This window comes from Lutjanus erythropterus, chromosome 6 (genome assembly GCF_056507025.1).
Source record: "Lutjanus erythropterus isolate fLutEry1 chromosome 6, fLutEry1.hap2, whole genome shotgun sequence".
Classification (NCBI taxonomy): Eukaryota; Metazoa; Chordata; class Actinopteri; order Lutjaniformes; family Lutjanidae; genus Lutjanus; species Lutjanus erythropterus.
This window is the reverse complement of record NC_139322.1, coordinates 39,969,868-39,992,195: the sequence shown is the minus strand read 5'-3', so window position 1 is coordinate 39,992,195 and position 22,328 is coordinate 39,969,868. Positions and strand designations below refer to the sequence as shown.

The following is a 22,328-nucleotide window of genomic DNA, read 5'->3' as shown; positions in this document are numbered from 1 at the left end:
GTGCGCACGATTTAGCTTAAACGTGTGCACGTTTAAGTATCTCGTGCGCACGTTTTCATATCTCGTGCGCTCGTTTTACTATCTCGTGCGCATGATATATATTTTTTTTTCTGCATGACACTTTAGGGGCTCCGTAAGTTTGACCCGTTAGCCGCAACTTTTTTTCGGCAGATTTTGCAGACGGGTGATCCGTCGTCTTGAATGACTCCCTGGTCATTCTTGGTGTATCCGACATGCTCCCACACTGCCAACTTTACTCTTTTCTTCGGTGGAAACAAAGCTTCGCTGCTTGGTTCTTCTGGCATTGCTAAGCTAATGTAGCGTAGCTTCCATGCCTCTTGATACACACCACACTGTAAGCAGCTGCACCTCTGGTGAAACTTTTCGTTCTGTGCAGGTTGCGCCGAAAATATTGTACCAGCATAGTCTCCGTTTTTTTGCGAGTGAGAACAGGAAAACTCGATGTAACGGAGCCTTTGGGATTAATTAACTATGACGTTTTAAAGCGCGGTTAATAGTAAAATCGGTTAATCGCTGCATCCCTAATCATGACTGATGATCATCTGGGTCATCAGAGTAAGGTAATGACCAAAAATGTACAGAGTTGTATTGTGCCATACAGGTTCATATATATATATATATATAGATATATATATAATTTATATATAAATTAATAGATGTTTAGTATTTTTAATGTAGGTAGATCATTTTGACTTGGTCATTTTAAAAGTAGCTCGCAAGCCAAAAAACTGTGGGCACCTCTGACTTTAAAGTAAAGCTGCTTACAATAATTCTCTGTGGCTTTAATTTTGTTTTGTCCTTAAGCCTCTTCTTTGAATATCTTGCAGTTGCAAGAACTGAAAACTGTTTCATTTTCAGCCAGTGCTGAATGTGGAAAAACCCTCAGTAACACTTCAGTAAAACAGTTCTCTGTCAAATGTTAAACCTGTTCACACATTCTTTACAGGACAAGTTATTGCATGAACAGTGAAAAAGTACAGATTCTAAAATGTACTCAGAGTACGAAAGTAAAAGGTTGCCCTCTGAGGGACATTTTGCTGTTTCTGTGCAATTTCTGTGAATCATTTTGGTCTTATTGTGTCTTTTAAATTGTTTTTGTCTTGTTATGTCTTTTACATCATTTAATTCTTGTGATGTTCCATTGGTCTTGATGTAAGGTAGGCAGCATGTAATGATGCAAAATAACAAATAATCAATAATTCCTCTCAAATGCATTAGAACTAAAGTAACAAGCCTGTTTTGAAAATATATGAAGTTGGGTTCTCTGTGGGTTGATGAGCTAGATGTAAACAGGAAGTAGAAGGAATTCAGAGCCCACACTCCTCCCACCCCTGTACTAAATATGTATTATATATGTATGTCATGTAACCACTTCTGTGTGTGCGTGTGTGCATGCGTGTGTGTGTGTGAGTGAGTGTGTGCATGATCACTATACCTACAGCTTGTCCAGAGGTCATCTCAAATACTACTGGACCAGTCTGCCTAATTTCTTTTGTGCACATTCATGACTGTATGCTGAAGGACCTCTGGGATTCAGAATTCTTGAAAAACCTTGAAAAAACTTGACTCAAAGATGAACTGATTAGATTTTGGTGGTCAAATGTCACTTTGCCATAACTCAAGATTTCATATATTTATAATTATAACAAAATTACACACAAATGTGTACTTAAAATGATGGGATGATGACATTTTATATGCAAAAGTTCAAAGGTCAACTTCACTGTTACATCATAATGTTCAGCTCTCTGTAAAAATAATCTCCAAGTGAAGACAGCATCTTTTCTTAGTTTGAAATCTTGTTTCAGGTCAGAACAATGTATGTGGAGGCCAGGTTAATGTTGGTGAAACTACAAATCTCTGCTGGTTGCATCTGGCAGTTGTGGTGGCATTGTAGTGGGTGGAGGGGTGGTGGGTCAAGGGTGTGCCCTCATGTTAAAAAGAAAGACAAAACATGATAAAATGCCCTCTGAGGTTCCCTTCCAGTGGATAAAATATAATAAAATGCCTTCTGGGGTGTCCCTCTAGAGGACAAAATGTAGTAAGGTGCTCCTCCAGTGGACAAAATATGACAAAACTACCTCTGATATGCCCTTCTAATGGACAAAACATGGTAAAGTGGCCGCCAAGGTGCTGTTCAAAAAAATGTGATGAAGTGCCATGGACTGCTCTCCATACTAAAACTTTGGCATAAATGTGCCTTTAAATATTTAAATAGTTCCCTGTGTTTTTATTACAGAGCTCTAGTAGTTGTTGTACAATAAAACAATTTATTCTAAACCAAGACTTGGAACTTTTTCACCTTAAATGCATCATGACTTCCACTGCACTGGTCCCCAATCACGTACAGCTGGTGCCCTTTATAGTTTTTGTTGCCCCTGCCCCTCAGACAGTCTGCCACTGCATATAACACACTACTGAAACAAAGACTGAGTCACATGAAGCAAGTTTCTATTTTTTTTACCAGATGAGATGAGTCAGACTGTGTGTCCTGTAACAAGTCTTTATCTTTGTAGGTTCAGCAAAAATGTTACAGATGTGAAACTGAGTAGACAGCACTGACATGCAGCAACAGGCTTGAGGGATTTATTTCTAATTAGTATTTCTGGGTGTGGTTCAGTTTAACATTACAACACATATATCCAGACTGGCACCAGACAAAATGTTACAGAGTGAGTCAGAATAAAGTGGAATTTCATATTTCACATTATTTCAGTGACATTACTGGAGAAAATTCAAACTTCAGTTGGTGAATTTGGCATTTTATATAGATTTGATATAGAACTGCTTAGACCCAGACTGATTGAGGTCATACAGGTTGTTCTCAGAGGTGAATTCAGGGACTTCGTTAAGGACAGCGGACAAGTAATGGAGTGAAAGCAGCAGTTAAGAGACTGTGTCCTCAGTCAGAGGGGAGAACGAGGACACAGTGGCCCTGTTAGCTGACAGCTGCAGACTTGAGATAATCAGGCTCAGAAATGTGGTTACTGATAAAAGAGGCCTTATCAAGAGTGTCTGCAGAGCGGAGGAGGCGGATGAGTGAGTCTTGTTTTACATAAGTATATGTGCTGCTTCTTCTTTTTATATTTGCATTTCTGAGGATTATTTAACATAAGATAAAATACATAAATGCATACATGAAACAACTGTATTATGTATATTTTATCTACTTCTACTTAAGAACAGAATTTGTGCGTTTTTGCCACCTATGCTTAACAGTTTTTAAACCAAAGGAAACTGATGCTAGCAGACTTTAACCACCACTGAGGTCAGTGGGTGATTGTCGTATTGTTGCTTTGTTTATGTAGCATTTATTTTTGTATGACTTTAAAAGAGAGGAGGAACTAAACAGTCACATGCTGATTTCCAGTTTCTCAACGTGACCCACATCCTCCTTTGGTGACATTTCAGAACAGAAAAAAAGAACTGTTTGGGGAACTTTATTTATTTTCTGCCAGTCTTGAGTTCTGAAGCAGCCTTTCTATGCAGTTTAACAGCTTTTTGTCTTCATATATTAAGCTTCACACAGACCAGAGTTCACTCTTTTAATGTAGCCATCAGAGATGACTGTGGACTGGGCAGCGTGGATCATTAAAAAATAAACACAGATTAATGGTGGTGTGTTTGGGTGGGTGAAAAAATATTTTAAAAGGAAAATATTTATTATTTTCTATAAAATGTGCAAACATTTTAGGCATAATTTTAATTTAATTTGTGTATGTCTCCTAAAGGATAGGCAACACTGACATGTCTACCTTCATTTAAAATGAAACCAGTTGAGTAGTTATGTTATAGGATAAAGCAAAGGTCACAGAGTTCTGCATGCAAAATGTGCAAATACAGAACATTATATAACCTCTATAAATACACTGAGTCAACTTGATGTCAGCATATTTCAGATTATAAACCAGAGAGTCTGCATATTGAAGAAAAGCTCCTCTCTTCCATGAATTGTCATAAAAATAGAACTATGTACATTCAAGTGCAGAGCTGAAAGAGGACCAGAAATCCCCTTCTTTGCTTTCACTTTCATTTACAGATAATTGTTTTTTGTTTATCTTCTGCATTTTTTAAAACCCAGAGTAGACTGAGGACGTTCAAAATAAAAGCAGGATTGTTCATGTAGGCATAAGAGGGTTAATATGTTTGACTTGGTGTCTATTTTAATTTTGAAATGCACAAATCATATAAATCTTCCTGACCTGTTCTTTATCATCACTTCAATGCTGTCATTCCATCTGTAACTGTATAGCTGAAAAATAAAAACAACTTTAAATTCACTGAATTTATTCATCAGTGAGTATGTAAACAAATATTGTTATGTAAGAGTTGGCACAGACCAGTTCATGCTTTTTACTTTTTCACCTAATTGAGTCAAAAGTTTTAATTTTTCTTACACCTTGTGTGTTGACATTGTGTGATGAATAACAACTGACTGACTTTATATTTTGTGTTTTTTAGATACATGACATGGCTGATACTCCCAAAGCAGTTTTACCTTTACTGGAAAATACACAGTTAATGAAATTATAGCACACATCCTTCCAACATAACCAGACCACTAATTATATGTGGTGTTACCTGCAAATGTCAGGTGAGTAAAAGGTCAAAAGGTTTAAAGGTTGTGGGAAGCAATCATAAATGTTTGTTCTGAGTTTGTCACACCACAGAAACGTGTTATTAACCACCCAGCTAAATCTGAATGATTATACACTCCACCTCCAGCTCCATCTAGCAGTGTTATTGGACACGTTTAGACATGTTTGAACCACCAGAGCCAGAGTACAGTGACAGGATGGTATTTTTTTTCCCTTCTGTATCAGGTTGTTTGAACTGAAGTGAGCTGAAGTGAACTGCTGAGCTGATTTGGACTGAGAGAGTCGCTGAAGGTGCGTTTGTAACTGACGGTTAGGGAGGTTGAGGGAGTGAGAAGCAGTAAATTAGCTCTGGTATGTCACTGACCCATTTTCAGGTCTGGCCTCCTCCTCCTCCTGCATGCAGAAATCATGAACACACCTTTCATAAAATGATTATTAGTAGGATGACATTTTTAGAACAAACAATGATATACTGCGATGCACAGTGCAAACACAGCTGCCAATTCATTATTATGGCCTCTAGTGAAAAAATGCTTCACTGGGTGGAAATTTCACCTTTTTCGTCTTTAAATCAGTCAATCAATCAATCAGTCAATAGCACACAAGAAAGGATGGAACAGCTGGACAAACTAACAACAAACATAAAACACTTAGAGCTGCAATGATTCATCTGTTGTGAACTGACTATTAAATTAATCTGTTTTGATAATTGTTTTGATTCATTTTTTAGGTTAAAAAGTCTCTAGTAAAGTTTCTTTACTCTTCTCTGGCTGTAAAGTGAATATCTTTGAGTTGTGAACAAAACAATACATTTGAGGATGTCACCTTTAACTCTGATCAACATTTTTCACCATTTTCTGACATTTCATGGGCCAAACTACTTAGATCAACTGAGAAAATAATCAGTGATAATCAATAATGAAAGTAATCGTTAGTTGTAGCCCTAAAAACACTATATAAGGTTAAACAATTTCATCATATTTTGTACTGAGGTAATCAAAAAGTAATGGAAAGTAATCAAGTTACATTACTTCAGCATTGTGATACTGTGATTATGTTACTGGCCACATTTTTTAACAGGTAATTAATAACTGAATCTGAATACATTTCTAAAGTAACCCTGTCACCCAGTGCAACAGTGTTGCTCCCTGATGCATTGATGCAACACCCAGGTTGCTCAGTACCGATGCTGCCTCATCACATCCTTCAGCATCTCATAATGAGGCACAGGGCTCTCTTCAGTGGCTGTGAGTGACACAGCGAGCATTTTCACACGCGATCAACGCTGTGAAACAGTCGCAGTGTCAGTTAGCTTTAGGCACCACAACTACTTGTGTAGATTTAGAAAAAGATCATGTTTTGGATTAAAATATATGAAATACTCACTGTGACTTGTGCCATGTGAGTTTTGTCTTTGTGACTTGCCTCACCGATGTCATGTGACGTAAAACATGTAAGGTTTTGGATTGGCATTATATCATGAAAGTGAAAGTGTTTGTTACACCCCACCTCCTCCATACGCAGACTTTCTCATTCTTTATACCTTTTCAAAAGCCGCTAAAGGGAGTTTGTGTGTCTTTGAGTTGCCGTGACCGAATATCTGTATGAATGTTTGGAATGAGGACAGACTGGCTCTTAAAAGTTTTTGAACAACAATGGAGCTCTGTGGCACTTTTCTAAAATTTAGGTTTAGTCTTTTCATAAGATTTGCCCTCAGTAATAGAAAATAAATAATACCATCATACAGACAAAAGTGTAACTTTCAAATGTCTGTCATGACAAAAGGCAAAGAATCTTAAGAGGAATGTACAAACTTATGTGCAGGTATTAGTTAGACAAGCCATTTCCAAACTTAAGGATGCCCTGACCCAATCTGAAATCTGAAACTCTTTTGGACTTTTAATCACAGCTCTGATCAACACACGTCACTAATCGTACCAATGACGAGATATAAGATATGTTCTGGTCTTAATGTAACAGGTCACCAAATATGGTTAAACATCTGTTAAACTAGGTCAGATAAATGAAAAATAACACCGAATATGAATCCTCTGGCTCTGTTTTATTAGTTCTGATTACTTTTTAAATGAATCATAAACATTTTATGGTGATTTAAATGTATAAATTAAAACTTTTAATTATTTAGTTATTTTATTTTTCATGACCTCTCAAGGCCCACCACTGGGCCCCAGCTGAGCACAGGAAGGAAGAGGTTTTCACTGGTGTGAATGTAATCAAAGGGTTCATACAGAAACAGTAGACGCACACTCTCTATGTGAATCCTTGAAATCTTATTGCAAATGTTTTCTGCAGTTTAGACTCAGATGCATCACAATTCATTTCACTGTGGTAGGAGCTTCAATTTCAGAAGAGGTGAGTCTAGATTTCACTCTAACACTCTGTCTATTAGCATACTGGGCACCAGTCCAGTTTTTGAGACACTGAAATGTACAGAAGTAGTTCAAATTCAAGGTCAAGCTTTTCACTTTTATTGAACAGGCAGTATGTAGAGACAGAAAGCACGGCAGGGGGTGGTATGTGCAACAAAGGACTAGATAAAAATCAGGTTCATGGTGGTGTGGTGTCAGGTCCTGTTTATGTTTCTGGTTTAAAAATAGTTAATTGAGGTGAACTAGGTCAAAATTTGGTTCAAAGGTTAAAATAATTAACTAGTTCACATTAATTTCTTCTGCCTTTTTTTTTTTTTTTTTTTTAATAGAGCTTCTTCCCTCCAGGCACACTAGAATCTACATAATGAAGTTTTACTCCATGGTGTGCAATTTATTTTGTTTGTAAATGTAAAATTGCTTTTAACTCAAATAATTAAAAAAATACACAGACTTTTGCTTTGAATGCAGACGATGCCTGATGTTCTAAAGATGATGAACCACATACAAAAAACACCCAAATATTTAAGTAATATTATTAGTTATTCACATCATTATGGATATCATTATGAATATTATTAATGTTATGTGATTACTTTAAGGTGTGCTTTTATTTCAGATACAGGGGGATGATATGACAATTGCCTCTGGTCTCCCATATCTTAAAATATTGAGATAGTGTCTCAAAATAATGAGAAACTTTGAGAAAATAATGACTCAGTATCTCAAAATAATGACTTGTCAGAAATGTGCTTCCATAGATACAGACAATGGGGGATGAGTGTATAACATGAATCTATCTGTGTACTTCTCACTGTTAACATACTCCAGGCTGCAGTGTAGTTCATACACTTCACTGATACACCACAGAATTATAGAGAAACAAGAGGCTTCATGATCGAAGAAAGTTTTTATATCACGTCAACACTTCTGTCCATATTATCACTCATTTAATCAGCTGATAATGTGAGCACCGTTGTCTTTCTGAGGAATGAGCGATGCTCACGTTCACTTTCATGAATTACAAAGTGATTTGCTCAGGCCACTGTTCACCAAAAATCAGAGGACATTCAATGAACACCGCTCTTTTGGCGCATTCATGCACAACACTAGGATAAAGATTGTCTTGTGATGTTTTGTTGCATCTTGTTATGTCTTTTATTTAGTTTTTGTCTTATGTCTTTTATGTTTTTTTTCTCGTTATGTCTTTTTCATCTTTTATGTAATTTTCGTCTTATGTCTTGTTATATCTTTTATATTGTTTTCCACTTGCTAAACCTTTTATGGCATTTTCATTGTTATTTCTTTAAAATTGTTTTCATCTTGTTGCATCTTTTATGGGGGTTTTTTGTCACTACTTCTGTTGTGCATTTTCTGTCTGTTATTGTTTCATTCATTTAGGTTGAATACTACTACTACTACTACTACTACTACTACTACTACTACTATTACTCCTTCTTCTCAATGCTACTTAGTACTGTGTTATTTCAGTCTATACCTTAAAGGTATTGAGTAGGCTCTTCTGTCCAAAGGTAATATGTGTCTGAGTTTATTATGTATTAGTTTCAGTATTCCATGCATGTTAGTTTATTAAAATCAGTTACAGGATTTAGATTTACAGTTGTTCTCCACCTGAGTGAGAGCACACTCTGCTACAGTTTCTCTCTCAGTCAGAGTCATTTTCAGTTTTAGTTTTTTTTTTTTAAAACATAGGGATATTTGTCAGGGGCAAGATTTAAGACATTCAGAATAGGTATGACAATAGAAACACAACACTTTATGGAGGCCAGTGACTCACAGTCATGCAGGCAGCCCAGTCTGAGTAAACAGAAGCACCAATGCCTCCTCAAGCTTGTTGTGTTAACAAATTTGACCAAAACTGTTTGACAGAACTGTTTCAGTTAGTTTTCTTAAATCAAGTTATTTTTTTTATTTCAGTTTTCCATGTTTTTTTCACATCTTCTTTTAGTTTTTAATTTAACTATAATTATCTTACATCTTTATAATGTACAGCTCATAGTTACACCAATCAGGCGTAACATTATGACCACCTGCCTAATAGCTCCTTAAACCATTCCTGAACCATTTTTGCTTTGTGGCACGGCGCATTATCCTGCTGAAAGAGACCACAGCCATCAGGAAATACTGTTTCCATGAAAGGGTGAACATGGTCTGCAACAATGCTTAGGTAGGTGGTACATGTCAAAGTAACATCCACATGGATGGCAGGACCCAAGGTTTCCCAGCAGAACATTGACCAAAGCATCACACTGCCTCTGCCAGCTTGCCTTCTTCCCATAGTGCATCCTGGTGCCATGTGTTCCCCATGTAAGCGACGCACACACACCCGACCATCCATGTGATGTAAAAGAAAATGTGATTCATCAGACCAGGCCACCTTCTTCCATTGCTCCATGGTCCAGTTCTGACACTCACGTGTCCATTGTTGGCACTTTCAGTGGTGCACAGGGGTCAGCATGGACACCCTGACTGGTCTGCAGCTATGCAGCCCCATACACAACAAACTGTGATGCACTGTGTATTCTGACAGCTTTCTATCAGAACCAGCATTAACTTCTTCAGCAGTTTGAGCAACAGTAGCTCATCTGTTGGATCGGACCACACGGGCCAGCCTTCAAGTAGATAGAAATAAAAATCAGAAGAAGCAAAAAAAATATGTGCATTACACAGCAATACATGGGAAATTGAAAATAAGTGAAATGATTTCGAGAACGTGTGAGGGAGAGGCGAGGGGAGGATGGTCACTGCACAAATTATTTTTGTATTCGGACAACCAGGAATGCTTTTATTTTGAAAGATGCTGAAACAGAAAGTAGGAGGCAGTTCCTGCTGTCTCGAGCGTATGCGAGCTCTCAAGTAAGTATTCATCCACCCTTTAATGCCATCGTTTCTTTAAATAGGGTAACAAATTCTACATATAACACCGTTAAAGCCATTTGTGTGTGTGTGTGTGTGTTGATGAGGTCGACTACCGCTGTAACTCGCGAGTTAGTCCGCGCCCGTATATTATTTCATTTGTCCAGGGTGAAAACAACGGCTCTAGCGAAGGACAGGAAGGAAGAGTGTATTGCGTTTAAACACATATATTTCGATAAACCTTTTTACCACCTTGATGTACACGACTAGCAAATGCATCTGCTGTGAATACGAATATCTTGATTGTTGATTGTTGATGGCTGATTGTTGCTAACTGCGCTTCACCAGCGGACCAGGACTTTATCTGTGGTTGTTACACCCTTTTGCCACACGGGGGCGACAGAGTTTATCAGCAGCATAAAGTCAATGATCAGGTTTGGACTCAGTTATGGTGACAGGACTGGGTGAATTTCGGGAAAGTTGGGGGTGGACCTGTCATTGTAGAAATAATGAAATGTACAGAATTATTTAAAATAACACCAGACTAGTTTTTAATGAATATTATAACCATCAGTCACAGGTTGATATGAAGCACAGTGTTATGACTGTGTTTACAAGAAATATGAACCGTTACACACAGTTACATGTGTGTTACAGACATTTTAAACATCTTTTCAGCCAATAACAAATGATCATAGTTTTATTATATATTTTTTAGAACTAATTACCCCCGCAGTGACGCCTGCACTCTTATTTTATCATTTATTTTATTTAATGTTTGTTTGTATAGGGACAAGTATGTAGCATAAATCAGTGCCACACATCATAGCATTTATAGCCTAAGCTAATTTGCAATGCCTGTCCCTAGCTGTACAGCAAAAACACAAGTAACAGTGCAAAGTACAAACAATAACAAGATACAGACAGAATACAATACAAGACATAAACTGCAATACATAATGGAACAAGAAGTGTTGTGCCTTTTTCAGTGCTGTCTTCTTTTTCCAGCTATGAGAGAAGACACCAACCATCTGTTTGCAAAGTCCTGTTGCTGGTTTAACTCTTGCATCATCTTTAACAGCATTTTCTGAACAACAAAAGAACAAGAACATAAACATTAAATGAGCATTACAGGCTGAAAATGTAATGATAATAATGGTAAACTTTGCAAGATTGCAGATTTTCTAGCAAGAGAACAAAGTAAATCCAAGAAAACCATATTATAGACAACAGTACAGAAATCAATGATCAAAAGCACATAACACATTCATCATTTAATATTGATCATAAATAATCTGTTATCATTATTAATTATTCAAACTAGGTATTTGTAAGGGCTTCAAAGAAAAACAACATTAAGAGAAAAACTGACTATACTGAAGACAATACGCACACATCATCACATTAAATCCGTATAAATAAATAAATTAACACACACACACACACACACACACACACACACACTTACCAATTGCAAGATGCAGCCTGTGTCCAAAACATTTAGGTCTGGTCCATTCATCAAGTTCTTTGATGACGTTTGCTGCATTGTCGTTTGTGATGCACATCTGGTCCTCTTCTTTCAGACCCCAGCTTGACAGACACTCTCTCAATCCCAGGGCAATGTTCTCTCCGGTGTGGTCAGTGGGAAAGTATCAGCTCAAAGTTGTCATTTACGAGATGCACAGTCAAACTAAGAAATGGTTTGGTCGTTCTGCTTGACCACATATCAGTAGTTGTGGCGTAATACTCCACATTTTTCAGCTCTGTTACCACTTTTTCTTTACACTCCGCATACAGCTGTGGGATGGCAACCTGGTTGAAGGTGCGGGAGGGAATCGCGTATCTTCTGTCCAGCCTGTGGAGAAGGTTTTTAAATCCGTCTTTGGTGACCATGTGAACAGGCACCATGTCCTTGGCAATGTAGTGTGTCATGGCAGTCGTTAACTCTTGGTGTCTTCGGCTGCTCTTGTCATACAGAGTTACACTGGCAAAAGATGCTGTAATTGTAGTCTGTTTGCTACAATGGGCCTGAGCATCATGTTCACTAGACTTTTCACCGGACTTTTTCATCATGCACTCCTCATGCAAATGCCTGTGGTGATTTTTCAAGTGCTGGTATAAGTTGGTTGTGTTTCCGCTGGATGTTGCAATTTTAGCGCGACAGGTTTTGCACAGTACCTGTTTCTGGTGCACGTCTGCAGCCTCAAACCCGAAATACTTCCAAATGGCCGACGTGCTGTTTTTCTTGGGGATTAAATCCCCTAACTCCGCTTCTGGTTCTGCTGAAGCCATTTCAAAACACATTAATGTTACAAAGCACGAGGTGCAGGTTAATACTGATTGGTTAGCGTGACCTGTCCACGAGTAGCATGCTGCTTCTGATTGGTGAGCTTGGCAGGATGGTAGGGAGACAGCATGTATGTGTAAGATATTTGACACAACAGATCCTGGGTTAGTCAGGAGCACTGCAAAAAAGCAGCTTTGGCGATCACGTGATTGCGTTGTCTGAAATCGCAATTTTGATCAGAAAACGCTAAATCGTTCAGCTCTACCTCAGCATATTCATCTGACACACAGGACAGGACTGATGAATTATGCAATGGTAAGAGATAAGCTTGGGATTGTCCTCTGTCATTCTTGCCACAGCTCCTTTCTCTCTCCCTATTGTGGCAGGGGCTCCATCTGTGGCTATTGAAACCACTTGTTTTGGCTCTATTTCTCTCTTTATTAACATCTCTTTAATTGCCAGGTAGGTGTCCTCTCCTCTTGGACTGGTCTGAAGTGGAGTAACACCTAACAGGTCTTCACAGAACACTTTCTTGTCTTTGTTGAAGAACCTTACATAAACTAACAGCTGAGCATTGTCAGACACATCAGTGGACTCATCTACAGCTAAGCCGACACATGGTATCTTATGAATGGCTTCATCCAGCTGGGCTAGCACATCCTGGGTCAATATTTCACTTTTCTTTGTGGCTGATGATGCTGACATGGGTATTTGCTTTATTCTGTCACAAAGCTCTTCTTTTTGTTTTCCCTCAAATAAGGTTTCAGCGACTGCACTCATGCACTCCTTGATAATCCCTCCATCAGTAAATGTTTTTTTGTTTTGACCCAAAATCCAAGCAACTCTGAGGGAACATTCATGAGCACCTTGTTGGGCAGTGAATGAATGGGTCAGGATCCTGGTGGACTGATCATATTGGGCTTTGAGACTCCTTATTTTCTGTGACCTCAGTTTAGACTTGAGAGGGTATGTTTGGCTAAAAACTTTGTGCTTTGTCTCATAGTGGCGTTTCACATTGCTACTTTTAATGAGAGCTACAGTCTCTGAGCATATGAGACATGCTGGTTTTGTGCTCCCAGTGGGAAGAATGAACATTAATGAGTGTGTCCATTCTGGGTTGAAAGCTCGGTTTTCACTGTCCACTTTTCTCTTCTTAGAGAGCGCCATGTGTACTTACTTTTCTCTGCTGTCTCTTCCTCTGTTTCTCTCCCTGTCTCTCGCTCACTCGTCTTCCTCTGTTTCGCTTCCTGTCTCCCGCTTCTCTACCTTTCTATTTACACCACGCCATTACACCACCAGCAGCAACCTGACCAGCCTGTCTGACACCAACAACCATGCCACATTCAAAGTCACTTAAACCACCTTTCTTCTCCATTCTGATGCTTGGTTTGAACTTCAGCAGGTCGTCTTCACCATGTCTACATGGCTAAATGTACTGAGTTGCTGCCATGTGATTGGTGGATTAGATATTTGCGTTAACGGACAGTTGAACAGGTGAACCTAATGAAGTGGCCGGTGAGTGTATATTAATACTGATTAATAGGGTTAGGTGATATGTTAGAATTTTCCCATCAGCCACCACCAGCCCATCAACTGTTGATAGGCGATATCTTCATCACCTCCTCCTGTCCTCTCAAGACTCAGCTGGGAGACGTGTGCATGTGGTGAATTCACTGTTACATTTGCTGCATGTGTTCCCAAAAACCAAACAAACTCACAAAGTGTCAAGAAATTAAATACTTTCACACCTGTTTCCCCTTTGAAACAGAAATACAACTATAGACCTTCTGTATTCATTTTTTTTTTTACTGAACCAAGGCGTGTTAAATCCTCGAAAAACACTCTTCTGTCCTCACTTCTATTTTATACACTGTTTGATAGTTTAGTTCAGTGGTTCTCAAAATAAGGGTTGGGTATTTTGGACTTTAATAATTGGCTTTTCTGAGATATTTGTTTTGTTTTTTGTGACGTTGGGGAATTTGACCTTTTGTCCAACGTGCAGGTTTTGTAATGTAAACAAGTTTGAAGGAGAAATGTCTCTTTGGTGAAACAGTCAACAACTTAGAGACAGTAGAAAGATGATCAGGAGCTTTAAGTAGATGATGATTTTTTGTACAGTTTAATCTGCAGCAGTGAGTGACAGATTCACAGTGAGGGTTAGACTAACAGACTGGTAGGATACAAGTCTGAGGTTCCTCTGAGAACCTCCTCTCCTCCCACCTTGGCTCCTCCTTGTCATATTGAAGTGATTTTATTAATATTATCATTTATGATGGACTATGACCATGATTTCCTGGTCACAGGAAAGATAAACTTTCTGTGAACTTTGAGCACAGCAGTCATTCTGTATCATGTTGAAAGTGAAAAATGAAAGTTCCAGCCTCAACAAAAGTTCCAGCAACACGTATCTATCTCTGTGAACCAGGTTCATCATTTATATGAGATGTGAGACGTTGTGTTAGGGCAGAAAGCTGACAACAGTTTGTTCAGCCGTCGGTGTAATGTCTTCATGGATCTGTTTTCTTCTAGTTTCCAGATGTCGTCCTCGCATGGAGTTACCATTTTACTTCAGACCTTCAGATCTCAGTGAGATCACCCTTCAGCCTGTGAAAACTGTGATCAAGACAAATACAGTCATGTTCAGAAGAAAACCTGTGACAGCTGCATCAATGCTGGTAAAGTAACTTGTTGTATAGCAAAACTGTACTTTTATTTATTTCTTTGTAAAGCTTTTTTCCCTCTGATTCTCTCTGACAAACATCTGCAAACATTTCACATTCAACACTTCAGCTGTCTGTCTTTAACTTGTGTAGAGAGCAGGCTGGATGAGAATAAAAGCTGAGATGATGCTGTTTTCAAATATAGCACTGGTGACAAAGTGTTAACTATGGGAAAGTTCCTTTTAGTGGTCGGATGCCGGGTGTGGGGATTGTGTTAAAAATAAAGTGTGAAAATACGTCTATGCTTATTTTAAAGTGGCTTTGAAATCAAGAAATGCAAAAATAAACGTTCATTTTTTATTTTTGGGAAAATGTTGTAGTGTTGTAACAGTGGTGAACTGTGACTATTAGAGCTGGGACTTCAGTTCAGCCTAAACTGAGCCACAAACACCACAAATGTAGTAAAATGGAAAAACATGTTGCTGGGATAAATGGCAGGCAGCAGGCAGCTTGTGATGTGTGTTTGTATTGTGTATCATACACCCAGTAAAGGACAGCAAACACCACACAATGACAGCAGAATAACTCATGTTTTTTCTAGAGTTTTCTGTATTTAAACTTGTATTAAACAGTTGATCAATGCCATTTACTCTGCTTCTGTTGTTTGGATTAATTGGTTAACTCACCTGTCACTTTCTTAACAAACACACAGACTGTCTTTCTGTCCCAGTGTTGAAGTCCTAACTGATGAGTGAACCGCTCTAACCTTTCTCTGCCTGGAGACAACAACAAAAAAATCTGATTGGATAACTGTATTTTGTTGTTTTGAGGACAGTAACACTTTCATTTCTGAAGCAAAGTTTACAGAAAATGGGGTAGAAATTTGAATTAGAAGACAATAGCCAAATCAAATACAACATATTTAAATATAGTATTTGAAATATTGGTATCTTAGGGTTTCTTCAGAGTTTCCTTCTGGTGTTGTAGGCAGGCTTGAGGAGTAACATTACATGTAATAGGATTGTGTAATCTGAATACAAAGAAAGGTAACTGTATTCCATTACAGTTGCAGATTAAAAAAAGACATAATCAGATTACAGATACATTCAGTAAAAATGGAGATTATTAGTAGGATTACAGTTTTAAAATAAAAAACAATATGCACAGTGCAAACACAGCTGCCAATTCATTATCATGACCTCTAGTGAAAAGATTTTCACTGGGTGGAAATTTGCTAAACAATGAACATAAATCACTTCAAGCTGCAACGATCGGTCAATTATTGAATTAATCTGCATCTATTTTGCTAATTGATTAATCGTTTTGAGTCATTTTTGATTTAAAAAAAGTCCAAATTCTCTGATGTTATCTTTTTAAATATGAATGTTTTCTGGATTCTTTGCTCCTCTCAGAACAAGACATTTGAGGACGTCATCTTAGAGTTTGGGAAACACTGACCAACATTTTTCTCAATTTTCTGACATTTTATGGACCAAACTACTAATTGATTCATGGAGAAAATGGTTGATAAAAGAATGGATAGTGAAAACAAGAAAAATAGATCCAAACATGTGCTCCATACATCTTCAACAATTTCACCATATTTCATTTTTAATATTTCATATTTCATATTGAGGTAATCCCAAGGTAACATAAAGTAATCAAGGCATTACTTTAATACTGTGATACTTGGATTATGTTACCAACTATAATTTTTGAACAGGTGATTAGTGACTGTCTCAGAATACATTTTTAAAGTGACCCTCCCAGCTGTGGTTGCAGGGTAGCTTGGCAGATGGAGGAGGACGGACGAGGACACGATGTGTGTTTGGTCGATCACCTGAGCCACAATTTATTCCCCAGCCACAGCAACACCTAACCCGAGGCTGAGGTGTCCCCGTTAACATGTCCTGCGTCTCTTTTCTCCAGACAGGACTCTCATCTTGTATGACTTCATGCTATAACTCACCTGCAAAGGTTTAAAAAAAAAACTCTGTCTTCTTCTTCACAGATTCTTGTGCTGAACGTATTCAGAGGATGTACACAAACATGTAATCGGTCTGAATACTGGAGTGGAAAAGAATGCTGTCCTCTGTGTCCTCCTGGTAAGATCCAAATGAATATTGATGGGCTGTTTCACTTTGATAGTTACATTATCTGTGTTACATTATTGTCACTTACAACAACCCTGAAAAGAATGAAAACAGAATGGATTTTTTTTTAGTTTAACAAACATTTTATCATAATCTCAAAAAATATTATGTCCTGACAGATATGAAACCTGATATAAACACTAATATGGTAGAATTCAGTATGGCAGATAAGTAAATATACATGGAAGGATAAAGTGATAAAAAATACACATTCTTTATTCAGCTGTTTCTTGTCATGTCTTTTACATAGTTTTCATCTTGTTACATCTTTTATGCCATTTTCTTCTTGTTAGGTCTTTTACATTGGCTTTATCTGGTGGTAGTCATAAGACTGACACTGGTAGGCAGTGGTGCATGCCTTTGTCTTGTCACAACATGCACTTTCCTGTCAATATTACATGTTTTAATTAACCAGAAACATTATGTAGAATGAAAGTAAATGGTTGGCTTTTTTTCGACAGGCAGTCGAATCAAGACAGATTGCACCCAGTTCCAATCTACTTCCTGTCAGCCCTGCACTGAGGGAACCTACACGAATAAGCCTAATAGACTAAGACGCTGTTTCCTCTGCAGAAACTGTTTTGAAGGTAGATTTCTGTTAATATTTCCTATTGCTAGAAATGTATGACTAATAGCTGAAATGCAACACATCAGCTGAAACATGCCTGCAGCAGAGTGCATCCATTTTTATCAAGTGAAGCTGCTACACCGACCACAGACTCACACACAAATATCACTGTGTTCATATCTATTTTCTCTCTATGCACGTCTACCTGGCCCTAAATAGTAAGTATGTGACAGTGAAGAAGCTCAGGTGATTCATTCTTTAATTAAGTCAGCACCAGTTAACCGTATAACCCGGTGCATTATTTGACTTTCTCACAAACAGACCCCAGACAGTTCAGACTAGTGGTCTTGCCTCCTCCTCACCTCTAAACACTGGAGGCCCCCACAGCTGTGTGCTCAGCCCCCTCCACTTCACACTGTAAACCAACAACTGTGGCCACAAACATGGTAGAACTGGGCCCGTCAGCTCAGCACAGCAGGGGCTTTCATTTCCATACACACCTGAAGGTGTGTCTTTTAACTTAAGATGAGCTTGAGGAGGCTGCAGTCGAGTGGCTGTGAGATGGTGGATAAACTGTTTATACACAGACAACCTGTCATGGACACCAAATATCTCCACCCTGGTAAACGAGGCTCAGAAACAACTGCATTTCTAAATAAATCACCCTGTGTCCTTGTAGTATCACTTACTAAAAATCAATATGCACACAGTGAAGGGGATGACCTATGTGGAAAAACCTCTTCAGAAAACACAGCTAGCAAACAATCGCACACATCAGTCTGTGTAGCAGATATTGTCCCATGTATTTCAGCTGCAGGCCAAGACTGAAAGGCTGCTTACTGTAAGTCCCACTGTTAATGCTGTGAAAGAACTGAGAAAACTGTCGCTGATCCAGATGCTCATTTGATGAGTTTACTGCTCACTGACTGATTTTGTAAAGATTAATATTACAGACTGAATGCAGAAACAAGGACCTCATTTGTTTTAGTATGTTCACATTTAACCTCTGTGTGTCTCAACAGGCTCCGGTTTGAAACTAAACACGTCAGGTACTCCAAAATCAGATGCAATTTGTGAACCACTGGAGGGATACTTCTGTACAGAAAATGCAGAGGACGGCTGTGTGGCAGCACAGAAACACAAACACTGTCAACCAGGACAATACATCAGTCAAACAGGTTGGTTTTCTTGAGCTGACTTTAAGATTATAGGTTAAGTTTAAATTTTAAGTCAAACACCAAAGATCAGGGAACGTGACTGTGATGACAGCTTGCACGTTAAAGCAGTAAGTGGTGATTTGTGACCACTGGATAGCAGAGAGGAAACACTAAATCAGATCAGTTGAGCCATCCAGTCAGCCTACAGCCGTCAGTGATGGAACTTTAGGATGATCAACCAGCGTAAAAACACAGAGGCTGATTAGTGGAAAGACACAAACATAATTTGAATAGATCAAGTTGGGAAAACAAACTGAAAAATCCCAGTTACTGTGCTACTTTCTGGCTTTTATGTTAGTTTCTATTCAGTAAAACTGCCTGTGAAATTGGATATTTTTCCTGGAGCTACAGGATGACTGGAACACGAGAGTTGGAGCAGAAGCTTAACCTTCTCATTTTTGATAAGCAGACTGAAAAAAAAGCCCCCGAGTGAAAGGGAAAGACATTGATAGCTGCATCCTTCAGTGAATGGAAAACCCTGAAATTGTTCATCTGCCTCACCTGTAGATCACTTTCTCAAATGCTCCATGCTTTACCACATACTGCCATCTGAGCCATCTCAGCAGTATTATCATCTCAGTGGTTGGCTGATATTTTGGATAGTCATAGATGCTCTTCGACTCTTTGGAGCTGCATGTTGCTCACCAGTCGAGGATGTTCCATAACCATAACCAGTGCAGTGTGTTTTATAGTCATTTAAATGAGATTGTGGTTGAGGATGTCTACTGGATCTGCCAGGTGTTCAATCCATAGCATTTGTCAACTCTAGCCCAAAGGACCATGTAAAATATTTGTTAATCAAGACTGAATGTCAGATTCAGAGACACTGAAGAGTGCAGACCAGTTGAGGTTTATTGAAGATGCAGACAGGTGGTAGGACAGGGTAGGTTGACATCAATTGATGCTGGTTTTATTCACTGCCTGGTCAAAAAAAAGAGGTCACACACTGGAATATTTCATTGAACCACCTTTAGCTTTGATTATGGCACACATTCACCACTGCATCATTTTGATAAGCTTATGCAATGTCACAACATTTATTTCTGTCCAGAGTTGCATTAATTTTTCACCAAGATCTTGTATTGATGATGGGAGAGTCAGACCACTGTGTAAAGTCTCAAAGCTTCTCAGTGGGGTTCAGGTCTGGTGTCTCATGTTCCCTGAACCACTCTTTCACAATCTGAGCCCCATGAATCCTGACATTAACATCTTGGAATATGTCTGTGTCATCAGGGAAGAAAGAATCAATTGATGTAAAAACCTGATCATTCATTATATTCAGGCAGTGAGCTGACCTCAGTTTTTGGACACATAACATTTCTGAACCTCGACCTGATCAACTGAAGCAACCCCAGATCATAACACTGCCCCCACAGGCTTGTACAGTAGACACTAGGCATGATGGGAGCATCACTTCATCTGCCTCTCTTCTTACCCTGATGCCCCCATCACTCTGGAACAGGGTAAATCTGGACTCATCAGACCACATGACCTTTTTCCATTGATCCACAGTCCAATCTTTATGCTCCCTAACAAACTGAAGCCTTTTTTTTCTGATTATCTCACTGATAAGTGGTTTTCTTAAAGTTACACAGATGTTTAGTCCCAATCCCCCGAGTTCTCTTCACACTGTGTGGAAATGTTCTTACTTTCACTTTTAAACATAGCTGTGAGTTCTACTGTTGATTTTTTATGATTTGATTTCACCAAATGTTGAAGTGATCTACAATCACAATCATTCAAGATTTTTTTCGGGCCACATTTTTCCCTGAAGATGATGGTTCATCACTATCCTTCCAGGTTTTAATAATGTGTCGGACAGTTCTTAATACAGTTTTAGTAGTTTCATCAATCTCCTTAGTTGTTTTCTTTGCTTGATGCAGGACAATAATTTCACTCTTCTGAAACAGAGGAACATCTTTTCCATGACCACAGGATATTTGTCTTCTGACATGGTTGTTAAAGAAATGAGAAGCTCCTCACTGCATCAGTTAGAGTTCAATAACTTGTTACAAGATGAAACTTATTGTTGAAGAAAAATATTCTTTCAGGTCCAAGATCTTGGCTTGTTCTGGATAAGCTTTATTCACTGCCCAGTGGAGACAGCCTCACAACATGGTGATAGGGTACTGTCTGCTGGAGTCAGGTTGTTGTCAGGTTATATACAGTTAGCAGAAAATCACAGGAGGTTTAGAATGCAAATGTCACCAGAAGGTTCAGGAAGCTTGTTTCCTTTTGTTCCTAAATGTGAACTAGGCGCTAAACCAATGGGAGAGCGTCTGAGCAACCCAAAGTGGAAGTCTGTGATTATAATAGCAGTGGGTTCTCATATTAAGAGGGACACAGACTAAAAGGGGAGAGCAGTTGGGGGTAGGTAAGGTGTGATATCAGGGAACAACTGGGCTCTCCTCACAATACAAGGGGATTCATATACAGAGGTATGCTAATAAATGTAAAAGGCTGACTCTCAACAGACACACTCAAATTCACTCAACAGAACATACAAAATAAGGATCAAATAGAAGAAAATATCTTCTTCCACAATATTAATCACTGCAGTAGTTATACAATAGAAGGATCTTGCTTAGTTAAATCCAGTTGGTGACTGTTTTTTTGGCCAGGCAGTTTATTTTCACTCAGTCATACAGTTGCTGCCAGTGGGAATCCCAGAGTTCTTCAGAGGTTATCAATATCATCTGTTTTAGTCCTGACCTCAATATTCCCAAACCAGCAGATCAGGACAAGTTGAAACTGATTCAATAAAAGAGAAAACTGTTTCATCCACATTAAAAGAGTGTAGCTTCTTCAGTAACAGGTCTGATGACATATATGGGTGTGACATGTCTATGCTGAATTAGATAATAATCATCTGTGTTTGTACAGGAACATCATCAAGAGACACTGAGTGTTCTGACTGCAGTGATGGAACATATTCAGATGGAACATTTACATCCTGTCAGACACACACACAGTAAGTGAAGCTTCACATCAGACACATGAATTCTTACAGCAGCAGTGAATTCATGGTGTCCTACAGATGTTCCTGTAAAAAATGTTCCTCTGTCATTCCAGATGTGAATCACTGAATCTCCAGCTGATCAAACCAGGAACTGTTTCAACTGATGCTGAATGTGGAGAACAAAGTTCAGACAAGACAGGACTTGTGATCATCATTGTTGTTGTTGTGTTTGGGCTTTTTTTATTAATTGCAGCAGCTGGATGTATATGGAAGAAAAAAAGGTCACAAACAGGTATGATTTACAATCAGACAAAATAACACTATTATATTTTTAATAATGCTGTCAATCATTAAGTTATTGATTACAATGTTTTTCACTGGTTATGTTTTATTACAGGAAGAAACAGAATTGTAGAGAATTCCAACCTGGTATGTGTTATATTTTCTCTAGTGTTATTACCATGTGTCACTGTATGTACAGTAATAAGTAGAAATGATTTTTTCTTCGAATTAATGAAATGATGTCATTTGTTCAGCAAAATATCACAGGAAAGAATCATCAGAGTGGAGAAGAAGACAAACCACCAGTTACAGTGCAATT

At 38.4% G+C, this 22,328-nt stretch overlaps 1 protein-coding gene and 2 long non-coding RNA genes across 4 annotated transcripts in view; all 3 read left to right on the top strand.

The window, feature by feature from the left end:
* The window catches only part of LOC146325736 (tumor necrosis factor receptor superfamily member 14-like), a 62,620-nt gene extending 62,281 nt beyond the window's left edge, over positions 1-339 (top strand). The window contains exon 4 of the transcript XR_014770729.1: positions 172-339. The gene's annotated coding sequence lies outside the window, so the exon portion shown is untranslated. The remainder of the gene's footprint in view (positions 1-171) is intronic.
* The window catches only part of LOC146325735 (uncharacterized), a 79,899-nt gene extending 62,328 nt beyond the window's left edge, over positions 1-17,571 (top strand). The window contains exons 2-7 of one of the 2 annotated variants that reach the window (XR_014770744.1): positions 2,538-3,060; positions 4,483-4,615; positions 4,845-4,910; positions 14,700-14,845; positions 16,842-16,935; positions 17,445-17,571. This is a non-coding gene — a long non-coding RNA (uncharacterized LOC146325735). Of the gene's footprint in view, positions 1-2,537; positions 3,061-4,482; positions 4,616-4,844; positions 5,076-14,699; positions 14,846-16,841; positions 16,936-17,444 lie in introns of those variants that run through there. The other variant, XR_014770743.1, reaches the window with a different exon arrangement.
* A 1,012-nt stretch (positions 17,572-18,583) lies between these two features.
* LOC146325734 (uncharacterized) lies at positions 18,584-21,969 on the top strand. Its single transcript, XR_014770749.1, has 3 exons — positions 18,584-18,729; positions 21,652-21,739; positions 21,841-21,969. It is a non-coding gene; the product is annotated as an uncharacterized LOC146325734 (long non-coding RNA).
* The last annotated feature ends 359 nt before the right edge of the window (positions 21,970-22,328 follow it).